The sequence below is a fragment of the Microtus pennsylvanicus genome, chromosome 10 (genome assembly GCF_037038515.1).
Source record: "Microtus pennsylvanicus isolate mMicPen1 chromosome 10, mMicPen1.hap1, whole genome shotgun sequence".
NCBI classification, from domain to species: domain Eukaryota; kingdom Metazoa; phylum Chordata; class Mammalia; order Rodentia; family Cricetidae; genus Microtus; species Microtus pennsylvanicus.
Genome location: NC_134588.1, coordinates 8,924,884 through 8,938,405, shown reverse-complemented (window position 1 = coordinate 8,938,405; position 13,522 = coordinate 8,924,884). Strand labels below are relative to the sequence as shown.

Genomic DNA, 13,522 nt, shown 5'->3' with positions numbered 1-13,522 from the left:
AGCAAACCTGATTTGTGCAAAAGAGAATAAAAGACCCCCTCTCAAAGAAGACAGAAGCAGAGGATAGATACGCGAGGAGTTCATCTGACCTTCACACACATAGTGTGGCAAGAACATGTACACAGGTGGGGAGGGCAGCAGAGGATATAAAAGTTCCTCTTTATTGTAGAAAAGAGTGATAAAATAAATCTACTTGTGCAGAAAACCTCTCTCTGTGTCTTTCTCTCCCTTTGTCCTCCTTCCCTCTGTATCTGTTTATAAGTACACAATACACACACTTCACATAGAGTAGAAATATATACACCAGATCCAGTAAATGTATATAATAGATTTTATATGTAAGTGTCTGTGGCTATATATAACATGCTATTAACAATCTTTCAATTAAAATAAAAATTGTACTAATAAAATAAGACGAATAAGATAAGTAAGAGAAAATTGGAGAACAGAAAAAGAGCAGTGCAACTCTATAAATCCAGAACCCAGGAACTGTTAAAAGTGTTTGAGTTTCCAATTTCAAAGGACCTTGTTGAAAGGCAATATTTCTCCATTAAATTTCTAGAAATGCTTAATATTTCATATATAAAAGACTTACTTAAGCCTGAAATGAGCATAAAACCAAGGTTCAATTTATTACTGTCAGTAGATTTACAGGAAACTAAAAAATGTGGAAGAATGTTCCATAGCCAGAGGGCAAAGTCAATGGCACATCTTCATGTAGAAGCTGTGGACTTCCAAACTGACTTGATTGGGCTTCCCATGTCTGAACAAAACAGGAAGTAAGAGACCCATGCTGAGTTATGGGGCTCTGTTGTACCGCATATCAGTCCAGGTCAGTATTATGTCAAGCTCCCATCTATTCTAGGAAGGTTCATTGAACATACAACAGAGAAGATATGATCCTTAAAGTACTCAGAGTTAAAGGCAATTTTGTATGATTTCAACTGTGCTTATTTTCAGTTGGACAGTTTGGAATTAAATCTTTTTTAAATTATCATGAGCCATAAGTCAATGCTGAGGCTGTTTGAACTTTGGGTGCTCAGTATGCACATAGGGTAAAATAACAGTAAATGTCTTGTTTGTGTGGAGCGAGAATATGCCTGGGTATTTAGGGTATAACCTATGTAAAGTATTATGTCATTACAGTGTACATCAAGACTTAAGTGGGTATGTCTGGCTAAAATTGATGCTGATTTAGAGGACACTAACTAAGCAAACTGAAACACTGATCTCAGCATGGTTTATACACTTAAACATCTTGGAGTCTGTGTTTTATCACTTAAAAATTTAAAATATTGGGACTTTGCATTTTATAACTAAAAGAGCTCATGTTCTATACTTAGTGAATGGGTTCATTATATATTTTAGTATTAGAGTTTATTTTAATTATAATGCTATTTTTCACTTGTTCTTGAAGAATATTCTTCAATTAAAAAGTAAAAGTTAATGTCTTTCACTTATTTATTTGAGACTGTCTGTAGTACAGCTCGCCTCAAACTTCCCATGTAGCAGAAGATAATCCCCTTCCTTTATCAGAACCCCCTTCCTTTATGTACTGAGTGCTGAAATTACAGGTATGCACTGCCATGCTCAATGTTTCAGTGCTAGGAATGGAACCCGGCACTTTGTGCATGTTACAGACACCCGACCAACTGAGATATGAGCCCAATGATAAAGTGTGTTTAGATACTGTGGCTATTTTGATAGAAACTCGAGTTTCTATCAGGTGGTTGAATGTGAGTCTATACCTCAGGGCAGAATATCTCTGATTATTTTTCAGAAACTTTAGGAATACAGGCACATAGTTTGAAAAAAAAAGTTTTTTTCCAAGCATGTTCTTGTCATACAGAGGAAACTAATCTTTAAAGAGCTGACTTGTATTTCAGTCCTTTGCATCTGTCAGTTTCTGACATTCAAAGGGATCTCTCCAGAGTGCAGCTCCGGTCAACCAGAGGTTGCTAGAAGATGGGCTCAACAGCCAGAAGAGGACAGATGACTTTCATTGTGTCCCTTTAACATTTTCTTGAGGAATGAAAGCTTGATGCTGTCAAACTCTGTGGCATATCTGTCTTGCTACTGATGAGTACGACAGATAAGACAGAGGCTATTTAAGAGCCCAAGGACCATGGAGGATGTCTGAGAAATAAGATTTTGCCAGATCTTTTATTGTCTTTAAGACTTCTTTTCTCCAAAAGCAGGATTTGCTTGATTTGCTTCTGTAATACCTCTGCTATGTGTACAACCTATTTTGAAAAAAATTACTAAAGTTAATATTCAGAAAGATCCTATTGCATTCTATGCCCTCAGATAAGTAACGAGTGTGTCCAAAGAGATTGGGCACCATAGCCAGAAAAAAAATGCCATCTAGTGGGAGACAGAGGTGGAGATCCTGCAGATAAAATTTAATCCTGTATGAAAAGCACTTGAACTATAAGGAAGGGGTAAGATCAGGACAATCGAGTGTAGCATCAATCTGTTAAGGGTTGCTTGGTGATAACTTTCAGCATAACTGATAGGAACTTGAGGTAGCTTTGGTGAGACACCGGGGAACATGGAAAATGTGCAATAATCATAGTAGATAGATTGTAGTGAATACTTGATCGTTCAGTAGATAGAGCAATTTCTGTGAAGATATGATGGTTCAGATTCAGATCCCAAAAATGTACATAAAGCCAGATGCTCTACTGGAAAGGTATGACAGGTTGAGTCAGAAGGGTCTCTGGAAACTCTCAGGCTAAATTGCTCATGTACACAGGAGTACACAACAAGAGACCTTGTCTCCAACAAAGTGAAAGGTAAAGGACAATACCCTACATTGTCCTATGACCTCAAAACACTTGATGCTGAGCACACACTTACACACACATACACCCACACCCATGAAGAGGTACATACAAATTAACACATACATAAAAATGACTGTGTTGTATTTGCAAACCACAGTCTTCAGAATGGTAGAAATTGAATAAAAGGATTTAAATGGAAAATTCAAGTGATATTTTTTAATAATTTTCAAAATTCTATTCATTTGGACTCATAATGCTGTTGTAGAATAATCTTTTGGCATACTGTGAAGATGTGTCACTTGGATTAGTTCAATAAGAAACTGAGTGGCCAATAGCTAGGCAGTATTTTCAGACACAGTGGACATTGGGAAGAAGGGAGGACTCATCAGCTAGACATGTAGGAAAAAGAAAACAAGATAAGCAGTAAGTAGATGAGGTAAATGAGCCTCGGGGTAACACAAAGATTAATGGAAATGGGTTAATTTAAGTTGTAAGAGCTGGCTAAAAAGAAACCTAGGCTATTGGTCAAGCTTTTATAACTAATTATAAATCTTGTATTATGATTTTCTAACTGGCGGGTGGGAAAGAGAAAGCCTCCCTACATTGTTTTTCTAGAGGGGAGAATGTAAGTCCGGATTTAGCAGAAGTGACGATAAAACTAGATAGACGTGCATTCAGTCTGTACTAAACAAGCAAGACTAAGCATTTAATTTAATGTAAAAGACAGAAAGAATAGACAAATAATAAAAACTACATACTGCCCTGATGGTTCAAATAATTAAGATGGTCATACTATTGCTTAGTGATACTCTGTTTGTAAAGGGTTTGCATGGCAAACAGGAGGACCTGAGTTGGAAACCCCAATGTGCACCCTAAAAAGCTAGATATGATAGCACATACTTGTTATTCCTGTGTTGGATAAGTGGACACAAGTAACTTCCCTGGGACTCACTGGACAAAGAGCCCCACTCCTTAGCAAATTCCAGTCTAGTGAGAGGCCCTGGATCGTGAAAGAAAGCTAGAATATATACAAGGAATGACAACCAAACTTATCCTCTGACATCAACATGCACATGCATACATGTACACATGCACATATGAACAAAAATGTTTAGTATTTTGAAGTCAGAGTTGACTGTAAGTCATTCATGTAAAGTTTATATGAAAGAAGGGCATTTACTACAGTATGTGCAATCATGCAGCCATGGTCAATGATTCAGTAACTGCTGAGCCATCATTCTTGGGAAGAATACCATGCTAGGTTCTCCTAGTTACTTGCCACAATTTTGTCAAAAGGTTGGCACACACTTGGTTTCTGGTATATTTCTGTTTGAAACTTCTCTAAACACCTCACAATCTTCATTCACTGATTTTAGTGCTAAGTCAGGGAGACATGTTAAATAGCAAAACTCTAAACCTGGAAAAATTACAGCATGAAAGAAGAAATACATGCTCACCTTATGAAGGGTGAAGTTGTTCTTGGAATACATGTTAAACAACAAAACATTCACAGATGATAATTGTATGAAGAATGAGATTTGCTGCATTTAGGTTCAAAGTACTGAGTTGTCTGAGGTACTTTGGGAAGTCATCATGAAAATGATGTGACAGATAATTTTCAAAATAAAGATCATGTTGAAAACTAGAGTACAATTAACAATTTTAAATTCTGAATAATCCACCATTTTATCTTTTAAAAAAGGTTATAATTTATCTACATAAGGAGCAAATAAGGTGGAGTTAAAAAAGGTAATGAGAAAGGGTGGGTGTGGGGCTAAAAGCAGGGGAGAACAGCAGCCATGACAGTAGAGAAAAGAAGTGGAAGGCAGCAGTCTTCCATGAGCTGAAAATCAGGTTTCAAAATAAGAATGAGAAAATGGAGATGACTCAGTGCTTAAGGCCACTTGCTACCCTTACAAATAACCAAGATTTAGACCCCATTGCCCACATAGGGTCAGAACAGCTGCTTGTAACTTCAGATACAGAGCATTCAGTAGCCACTTCCATCTTTTGAGAATATCTGTGCATGTGGCGCGCACACACACACACACCAGTAATTCATACGCAGAGAGTGAGAAACAGGCTTTGGAAAGAGAGAGGAGAGAACACTGTATTGGATGAAAGGATCTTAGTCCAGTGAAAATCTAATAGGAGGCACTCGTATTTGAGCCCTGCTCTGTGACTTATTGACTTAATAACCTTGGATCAAGCACTAACACCTTATATAGAGACCATAGTATCTGCTGTATCTAGGGATTTCTTAAAAATTTGAGAATAACAATAATCTATGTAAAACTGAATAGGAATTTGTCAGGTTACTCAAATGGAAGTTGCTGTCAGTTATAAGAAATATAATTTCTCTTCACATCAAAACAACTCTGAGATGGAAATATATAAGAATGACCAAGATCAAAAACACTGATTACAACTTATACTGGAGAGAATGTGAGATAAAGGAAACACTCCTCCACTGCTGGTGGGAGTGCAAACTGGTACAGCCCTTTAGGATTTCAGTATGACAATTTCTCAGAAAATTAGGAAACAACCTTCCTCAAGACCCAGCAATACCACTTTTGGGTATATATCCAAAGGATGCTTGATTGTGCCACAAAGACATGTGCTCAGTTATGTTCAGAGCAGCATTGTTTGTCATAGCCAGAAGCTGGAAACAACCTAGATGCCTCTCAACCAAAGAATGGGTAAAGAAAATGTGGTACATTTACACAATTGAGTACTAAAGGGGAAATGATGGAGGAAGGTCATTGGCTAATAAAGGAACTGCCTTGGCCCATTTTATCGGTTAGGACATAGGTAGGTGGAGTAAACAGAACAGAATGCCGGGAGGAAGAGAAAGTGAGGTCAGACTCCACAGCTCTCCTCTCGGGAGCAGACGCCTCAGAGAGAGACACCATGCCCCGCTCCCGGGCAGACACATGCAATGAAGCAAGCCGCCAGGTTAGACACGCTGAATCTTTCCCGGTAAGACCGGTGCTCACAGATTATTAGAGATGGGTTGATCGGGATGTGAGAATTAGCCTGTAAGGGCTAGAGCTAAAGGGCCAAGCAGTGTTTAAATGAATACAGTTTGTGTGTTGTTATTTCGGGGCATAAGCTAGCCAAGCAGGCAGCCGGGGTGTTGGGGACGCAGCCCCGTCACCGCCCTTATTACTACACATAGCAATAAATAAATAAGACATCTTGATATTTGCAAGCAAATGGGTGGATCTAGAAAACATCATATTGAGTAAGGTAACCCAGACCCAGAAAGACAGATACCATATGTACTTACTCATAAATGGCTTTTAAACATAAACCAAAGAAAACCAGCCTACAATCACAATCCCAGAGAACCTAGACAACAATGAGGGCCCTAAGAGATACATCTAATCTACACAGGAAGTAAAAAAAGACAAGATCTCCTGAATAAATTGGGACCATGGGGACCATGGGAGAGGGTAGAATGAGAGGAGAGAAAAAAAGGAGAATGGAGAAAAATATAAAATATATAGCTCAATAAAAACAAAAAGAAACATAATTTCTGAATTCATGGCTTAGCATTTTTTCTTACATTTCATGTTAATACTATATGATATAATTTAAGGTAGCAGAGGAAAGAAATGAGAAACTTGACTGCAGCATAGATGTTTTGTTCTAGTTTCATATGAGCCAATTACTATCCATAGAACTTACTGGGATAACAAACTCTTCTAAAACCCAATTTTTCAGTGTCCCAAAGGTCCAATAATATTGATAGCTGGGGATATGGCTATGTTGGTAAAGTTCTCGCCTTGACACGATAAGAATCTGAATTAGATTCCTAGAATGCACATACAAAAAAAGCAGGAATTGTGGGTTAAAACACAGCGCTAGAAAGACAGAGCCAGTAGGATCCCCGGGATAAACTGGTGGGACAGTTTAGCCTAGTTGATTCTAGAACAATGAGATCCTGTCTTGAAAAATGCAAAGCAAACAGCCTAGGTTGTCTTCTGGCCTTCACACATATGCCCATCCCCTGCTTTGTGGGTTCAGAGGTTTCACACACAGGGTCTTAACACTAGCTAGGTAAGGGCTTTGCTGACTGAGCTGTCTCCTAGCCAAATAGAGAAGGTTTTAATTTATAGTATTTTCATGAACCTCATAAAGACTATACAAATATGAAAAAATAAGTCATATTTCTTTTTGGTTTTTCGAGACAGGGTTTCTCTGTGTAGTTCTAGTTGTCCTGGAACTAACTCTTGTAGACCAGGCTGGACTTAAACTCACAGAAATCTACCTAACACTACCTCCCAAATGCTGGAGTTAAAGGCATATGCCACAACCACCAGCAATAAGTCATATTTATATACAGACAAAATGTAATTTATAAATAGGAAATATGTTTCTTGTAAAAAATTACATAGAATATTGTCTTAAAATTATTAGTATTTAGAAAAAGAAGGGGGCATATTCTTTACCCTTTGGTCACAGATTTGAGATACTACTGAATCTTGATTAAGGTGGTGAAGCTTTGTTAAATGATTTATAAATAAAATGTAAGTGAGGTCATCATTTCATTGAGGTTATTATTTTAAGAGTATTATCTCATATCTTGTATTTTACAAAATAAAAGTTATGGGTATTTATTTGACAAAAAGAACAGTGATATTTAATTAGATTGGTCACTTTATCCATATACACAAACCACTAAATGGAAAAGAATTCAGGAGGCCACATGGCATCCACAACACATGATCCTTTGAATATGATCCTGTCCACTCTTTTTATTTATTTGTTTGTTTGTTAACTTGGTTGGTTGATTGGTTTGGTTTTTGAGACAGGGTCTCTCTGTAGGTTTGGAGTTTGTCCTAGAACTAGCATTGTAGACCAGGATGGCCTCGAACTCACAGAGATCCACTTGACACTGTCTCCTGAATTCTGGGATTAAAGGCATGTGTCACCACTGCATGACTGATCCTGTCTATCTATTCTTACCAGGCATGGTCAGCTTTATTTGTTAGTTTGTTTATTGTTGTGAGCATACATATGCATGTGATCACTCTTTTGTGCATATTAGAGGACAACTTCCAAGAGCTGGTTCTCCACTTCCCCAGTGTGAGCTCCTGGAATCTATCACACATTATCAATTTTGGTGTAAAGTGCCTTCACTTGGTGGATTATCTGCTGTCTCCTAACCTAAATTTAGAATAAATAGACTTACGTTTAGTTAAAGTAGTACAGACTTCTCAATTTCTTTGTCTCTACTTCTGCTATTATTAGTCTTTTCACTCTAATCATAGAGTCAGAGCATATTTCTTTCACTGGCTCTGATTTTAGGGACAAAGTAGATTTCTTTGGTACTGACTTCAGAGCTCAAGCTTGTTTCTTTGGTTCTTGGATTCAGGGCTAAGGGTGTTTCTTTCCCTGGATCAAGTCTCAGATCCCTGGAGTGTTTCTCTCAGTGGCTCTGGATTCAGGTCAGGGTGCTCAGGGACTGGTTGGTTTCCTGTTCAGGGTTGGCTGATTGCTCCTGCTTCAGTTGGCCCCTTTACCTTACAGTGACAACATCTCTCTCATGTCCATGTAAGACTTTATGACCTCATATTAGAGAATACGTATAACTTCAACATTGTACCAAACATTTCTCCTAATTATTCTATACTATGTGTGATAAAGCCAGGTCTACAATTTCAAGAAACTGAAATAAGTAAATGTACATTTGTTTTTGTGAAAATGAACAATAAATTGAACAAGTGGAGCGGGAGATGACTCAGACAGTAAAACTCTTCCCTTTCATTTATGAGGACCAGAATTTGATTCTCAGGACAGATTGAAAAAGCTTAGCATGGTGGTAGCACCGACTCCAACAGTGAGATGGTGTTGATAGGAGGACCCAGGAATTTACTGTCTAAGTAGCCCAGCAATTTGACAAATCCCAGACCAGGGAGAGATCCTGTCTCAACAAAAGTAAAGTGAAAAGGGTATGAGTAACAACAGCCAAGGTTGACTCCTGGTTCTTCCATGCACGTGCATGCATATAAGTACCTGTACCTTCATGAGTACTTATATACATGCAAGCATGCTTATGCGTGTACACATTCACCAACACAAAAAAAATTACAAAAAAAATTACTTTGGATTTTTATTCTTAATTGCAAATAAATAATATTATTCATAGAAATTCCCTTAAGTATTGAATTGCCACAGTGACTTTCTTCCAAAAAGTTGCTTCTAGAAATTTAAGTGAAAAAGTGTGAAGCAAAGGGCCAGCAAGAACTGCCTCAGCCAGGTATCCAAGGACAAAGTCGGCAGTTGTGATTCAAGTTGATAGTATGTTCCTCTGATAGAGTATTCTGAAAATGGCACTTTACTACTCTGATCTTCCTCCTGATCCCTTAACGCCACTTTAACTCTGTGAAACAAATCAGAGCTTTTCCCAGAGAGTACCCTGCTACAGACACTCCTGACCAGAGCAATTCAAAGCTATCAAGGTCATCCAAAGCAAGGGAAGTGTAGCAAATTGTCTCAGATTAAAAAAATAAAATCTAAGGAGACATGATGACTGCACACTAGATGGAATTCTGTAGAAAGCTAAACATGTAGTTACAAGTACAAACTTTACTCATCAAAGCTCCATTCATGAACTTCTTTACTTCGCAAAGCTCCAGTCACAGTGTTTCAGCTGTTACAAATGCTCCATGAAAATTTGAGATGTTAATAGGGAGAGAACCAGACAGACAGTATGTGAGAACTGCTGGCATTATTGATTATTTGTCTGTAAATGTAAAACTAATAATCTCATGGATTCTAACTTACTAATCGCATTAAGTTTAAATCAGCAGGTATGTTCTACTAAGTAACAATAAAGGAAAAGTAAACCAAAATAACTAGATGAAAAGAAACTCATTCTGTGAAAATTTCTACGATCAAATGTGCATTATTAGAAAAGTCTAATAATTAAAGGGTAAAGTATTCTCCTGGCAAGTAGGCTCTGCATTGAAAAGTGATTGCTGAGCCATTTGGACACTCTGTGTTCACTCTCATGTCCAATATGAAGGTTAATGAGGGAATGGACTTTATCAAACTATCCTCTGACCTCCACATATACGCCATAACATCGGTAAGCCCACACATTTCACACACACACATGCACACATATACATAGTGAAAATAACAGTGTTCATTACTATAATACATATTATGTACGTAATATAATAAAATAATTATTAGAAGTGTAAATAAATTAAACCAAACAAATTAAAAATAGACCAGGATAAATAATGAAGGATGTCAATACAAGGAAATGCATGATTCTAAAGTGCATAAGTCACAGAAGTGGTGAATCTGATCAGTACATAAAGGTGCTTGCTGCTAAGTCAGATGAGCTGAGTTCTATCTTTGGGGTATTCATATCATAGAAGGAGAGATCTGATTAAGTTTTCCTCTGACAGCCATTCACAATCCATAGTGTATGCATGCATATACAAACACACACATGCACTCACACAAATAAGTAGTAAAATGAATATTAAAGAAAATCCTATAATATAATGATCAACATGATAAAAATGATAGTTTTTAAAGCAATCAGCCTTTAAAAGCACTCCCTCATTTTCGAGAGTACTGCGGAACTTTCTCAGCACCCACATTGGACAGCACGCAAATACAATAAGGATTGGAGGCCATCTTCTGGCTTACATACCTTCTGGAACACTTGGCATACATGCACATAGATATACACAAATAAAAAATTAAATGAGATAAATTGTAAACTAAATCAATAATAAAACTGTCCATCAAAAAGATTTGTCTAAACACATGACAACACAGTTTTTAAATTCTATTTTAATGAAAATATAAATTTTTATAATGGATAATTTACTTGAAAATCCACTTATTAGAGGTGATCTGAAAGTTAGCTGAAAATTGTAGAGCAATTAAATGATTTAAATTATGAAAATAATGCATCACTTTCCCTTTTGTGAATAAATTGATTTACAATAAGGTATATCAAGCATCTCTGTATTATTACATAATTATAATTATTATATGGTAAATTATAGTTTACATTTATCTAGCACTGTTATTGAAATTTTACACTAAGAATGATTAAGGGTTACATAGATTTTATAGCTAGAGTGAATTACTTTTACTATGTAGGCAATGTTAAAGTAGAATACAATGCAAATCACATCAAATCAAATGTAATCATGTATGAGAAGAAGTCCAAGTCAGTTCTCCAAAACCAAAAGCATACAAGCTAGTATACTCAGTCAAATTCATAGATACATCTTTTATTGTTTAATCCACTAGTTTTCTATTATAGAATCAAAAGAATTGCAGTATTTGTTGTATCTCATTGCACATGTAAGAAGAGACTTCAAAAAAATAAATACTCTACTTATTCAAGTCACATGAAATTTGAGTAAAAATTGACAGGGTAAATCCCTTTAAATAAATATTTACACTTTATAGAGCTAAATTTCATTTTCATAAGAAAACAGGGTCAATAAGTACATAGCATTTGTTAGGTTAGGTGTCAGTGCCTACTGTGGGACATTGGTCTTATATCCTGTAATGATCTGTAACATGTATTGGTTTAATAAAACTCTGATTGGCCAGTAGCCAAGTAGGAAGTATAAGTTGGGTGATACTAAGAGAATTCTGGAAAGAGGAAAGGCTCAGTCTGCAGTTGTCATGCAAATGCAGAGGAAGCAAGATCAGAATGCCTCACTGATAAAAGGTACAAAGCCACATGACTAACACAGACAAGAATTATTGGTTAACAAGAACAATGGCAATGGGTTTCTGATCCTACTGCATGTACTGGCTTTTTGGGAGCCTAGGCAGTTTGGATGCTCAACTTACTAGACCTGGATGGAGGTGGGGGTTCCTTGGACTTCCCACAGGGCAGGGAACCCTGATTGCTCTTCAGGCTGAGGAGGGGGGGGACTTAGTTGGGGGAGGGGGAGGGAAATGGGAGGCGGTGGTGGGGAAGAGACAGAAATCTTTAATAAATAAATAAATTTAAAAAAATTTACAACTAAAAAAAATTAAGATGTAACAGTTAGCTACAAATATGCCTAAGCTATTGCCCAAACCAGGTTGTAATTGATATAGTTTCTGTGTTATTATTTGTGTCTAAACAGCCAGGAAATAAATAGTCTCTGCTTACAAGTGCACTCTTTGACTTTCTCTGTCAAGGGTGTATGGAATGGGGGGGGGTATTGTATTGGACAACCTTCTGCGCATCTCAGCTGTCTTAAGGAGAAATAGGTCAAGTTCAGATGTTATTCCAGTAATACCTTGAAGTGATACTTTGTTTTACTTTTCTGATAAAAGTTCATTTGGAGAACATTGGGAAGCAAAAATGCCCATTCTTAATGTCATGGGAAAATTAAAGCAGTGTGAGATTTTATAACCTTGGAAAATATTACACATCAAGATTGAATAACAATTTATAAAAAGTAAGGGAAATCAGAGGTCATTTTGAATTTTTCCTATCTTGAAATGGTGTTTACTCACTTGACACTTTGGTACAATATTCTCTTTCTCCCTCTTTCCCTGCCCCCAACACCAGATATAGACAAACACAAATATCACATAAAGTTTATACATGGTCCCACAGAAATGATCTCCCTAGAAATTCTTCTGAATAAGCCACTTTTTCCTAAAAAAAAAAAAAAAAAAAAAAAAAAAAAAAAAAACATTTTATTTAAAGGTGAGAGGAAAACAAGCAAACTCTGGGGGAAATGTTTGTGGAACCCAAGCTGTGTCCATCATCCCAACCCTCTGCTCAGGCTAGCATCCCCCAGTTGCAATGTGAATTGAAGTTGGGTAAAATAATTTTTAAAAAAATGAGGATGGTTTGTTGAAGAATAACTGTGCAGCAAGCATAGAAAGAAACAGAAGCAGATAGAAGATAGAAAGGAAGAGAGGGAAGAAGGAAGGAAGAGAGGGAGGAGGTAGGGAGGAATGAAGAATTGTATCCAAGTTTGAAACACTATGTGTTGCAAAAAATATTTTTTGCTTCCTAATGACAAAGCATAAGAAAAAATATGAAGTGAGTAGAGCTCAAATTTATCAACAAAAAAAAAATAAATAAATAAAATAAAACAAACAGAAAAAGCAAAGCACAAAATATTATTGTGCCAACTTCTGGGGCTTGTATGTGTATAAAGAGAAGTATGAAAAAATTGTGATCCAATTTATGTGACAATTTTTGATAGGCATTTTAGATTATTTTTTTTTTCTTCTTCTTCTTCTTTTTTTTTGATTTTTTCGAGACAGGGTTTCTCTGTAGTTTTTTGTGCCTGTCCTGGAACTAGCTCTTGTAGACCAGGCTGGCCTCGAACTCACAGAGATCCGCCTGCCTCTGCCTCCCGAGTGCTGGGATTAAAGGCGTGCGCCACCACCGCCCGGCCGAATTTTTTCTTCTTAAGAATATATACTGCAAATGATGGAAAACTCAAATGTTTGGAAAATAATGACACCAAAGGAACCACTGATGCAGAAGAGGGAGGAGGGGAGGAATGTGGAGGGCTTGGGGTCTGTGAGAGCACCCAACTCTGAGGCTTTCTTCTCCACTCAGAAAAAAAAAAACCACATTTGTATATGAAAAAAATGTTTCTTTTTATATGTAACATCTTGGTTTTTTTATTTTGCTTTTCTTTGAATTTGTAAAATATGCTAGCACACTTTCAATGTCTAATCTTCTTATTGATTTCTCTGCATTTAGAATTGCTTGGATATCCCTGAGT

General features: G+C 36.8%; 1 non-coding gene across 1 annotated transcript; it reads left to right on the top strand.

The window, feature by feature from the left end:
- Positions 1–13,212: 13,212 nt before the first annotated feature.
- On the top strand, positions 13,213–13,275 carry LOC142859299 (small nucleolar RNA SNORD42). Its single transcript, XR_012912199.1, has one exon. It is a non-coding gene; the product is annotated as a small nucleolar RNA SNORD42 (small nucleolar RNA).
- The last annotated feature ends 247 nt before the right edge of the window (positions 13,276–13,522 follow it).